Source organism: Octodon degus, unplaced genomic scaffold (assembly GCF_000260255.1).
Source record: "Octodon degus isolate 3935 unplaced genomic scaffold, OctDeg1.0 scaffold00142, whole genome shotgun sequence".
NCBI lineage: Eukaryota > Metazoa > Chordata > Mammalia > Rodentia > Octodontidae > Octodon > Octodon degus.
This window is the reverse complement of record NW_004524718.1, coordinates 6,354-8,542: the sequence shown is the minus strand read 5'-3', so window position 1 is coordinate 8,542 and position 2,189 is coordinate 6,354. Positions and strand designations below refer to the sequence as shown.

The 2,189-nt window shown below is 46.9% G+C and overlaps 1 pseudogene; it reads left to right on the top strand.

Annotated features, from left to right (window-relative positions):
- Positions 1 to 1,957, top strand: part of LOC101579767 — a 15,602-nt pseudogene extending 13,645 nt beyond the window's left edge.
- The last annotated feature ends 232 nt before the right edge of the window (positions 1,958 to 2,189 follow it).

The following is a 2,189-nucleotide window of genomic DNA, read 5'->3' as shown; positions in this document are numbered from 1 at the left end:
CTCAGCAGTGGGAAGATTACCAATTTTCAAGCAAAGTGCTGAATGGAATTTGTGCCTACCTCAATAGACATTGGGTTCACCGTGAATGTCATGAAGGAAGAAAAGGAATATATGAAATCTATTCACTTGCATTGATAACCTGGAGAGATTTTTTATTCAGGCCATTGAATAAACAAGTAACAAATGTGGTTTTTAAAACTGATCAAAAAGGAAAGATGTGGTGAGACCATCAATACAAAGCTGATTAGTGGAGTTGTAGTTTTATGTGGAATTGGGGCTGCATGAAGACTATGCATTTGCAAAGGGCCCTACACTAACGGTGTATTAAGAATCCTTTGAATCTCAAGTTTTGGCTGACACAGGGATTTTATATCAAAGAGAGTACTTAATTCTTGAAGCAGAACCCAGTTACTGAATATATGTAAAAGGCAGAGGTGCATCTGCTGGAGGAGCAGCAGAGAGTGCAGGTTTACCTGTGCCAGAGCACGCAGCATGTGCTGGCACAGAAGGGCGGCAGGTCCTCATTGAGAAGCACCTGGAAATCGTCCACATGGAATTCCAGAACCTGTTGGATGCTGACAAGAATGAAGATTTGGGGCGCATGTTTTATCTTGTGTCTTGAATCCAGGATGACCTGGGAGAACTGAAAAAGCTGCTGGAGATGCACCTTCATAATCAGGGTCTGGAGGCAATTGACAAGTGCAGCAAGGCTGCTCTGAACAGCCCCAAAATGTATGTGCAGACAGTGCTGGACATTCATAAAAAGTACAATGCTCTGATGATGTTGGCCTTCAGCAATGATGCTGGCTTTGTGGCTGCACTGGATAAGGCATGTGGTCGCTTCATCAACAACAATGCAGTTACCAAGATGGTCCAGTCATCCAGTAAATCTCCTGAGTTGCTGGCTTGGTACTGTGATTGCTTGTTGGAGAAAAGTTCCAAGAACCCAGAAGAAGCAGAGCTGGAAGACACACCCAACCAAGTGATGGTTGTCTTCAAGTACATCAAGGACAAAGACGTGTTCCAGAAGTTCTATGAGAAGATGTTGGCCAAGAGGCTGGTGCACCAGAACAGCATGAGCAATGATGCCGAGGCCAGCATGATCTCCAAGCTGAAGCAAGCTTGTGGTTTCGAGTACACATCCAAGCCCCAGCATATGTTCCAGTACATCAGTGTAAGCAAAGATTCAAATGAGGAGTTCAAGAAGGACCTGACGAACTCGGAGGCCCAGGACTTGGATTTTAGTATCCAGGTCCTGAGCTCCGGTTTGGGGCCCTTCCAGCAGTCATGCTTGTTTGCCTTGCCATCTGAGCTGGAGCGCAGTTTATCAGCGATTCACAGCTTTCTATGACAGTCGTCACAGTGGCAGGAGACTGACCTGGCTGTATCAGCTGTCCAAAGGAGAGCTGGTCACTAACTGCTTCAAAAACAGATACACTTTGCAGGCATCCACCTTCCAGATGGCCATCGTGCTGCAGTACAACTCAGAGGACGCCTACACTGTGCAGCTGCTGATGGGCAGCATGCAGATCAAGATGGGCATTTTGGCACAAGCCCTACAAATTTTATTTAAATTGAAAATATTGGTCTTGGAAAATGAAAATGCAGATGTTGATGAGGTGGAATTGAAACCAGACACTTTAGTAAAATTGTATCTCGGGCATAAAAATAAGAAGTTACGTGTTAATATCAACGTGCCAATGAAAACGGAGCAGAAGCAGGAGCAGGAAACCACGCACAAGCACATCGAGGAGGACCTCGAACTCCTGATCCAGGTGGACAACGTGCGCATCATGAAGATGAGGAAGTTCTTGAAGCATCAGCAGCTCCCCTCACGCAGTTGTCCTCCAGGTGCAAGCCCCAAGTGCCAGTGACCAAGAAATGCATCGATATTCTAATCGAGAAAGAGAATTTGGAATGCATGGACGGTGAGGACAGCTACAGCTACTTGGCCTAACCCCTGTGGAGGGTCTGAGCATGGCCTGGTAGGCAGGTGGGTCGGCAGGACAGCGGGGACTACTTGTTATAGCAGCCACTGCCTGCCACACATGGACCTCTCTTTTTAACTCTGAGACCAGGAGCCACCGCTGGCCTCAGCCTGCCAGCAGAACTGCTCAGGACGGATGCATTTCAAGTCTACATCTGGACATCAACGCCATTTAACCTAATTTAAGAACAGAGGGGCTGAC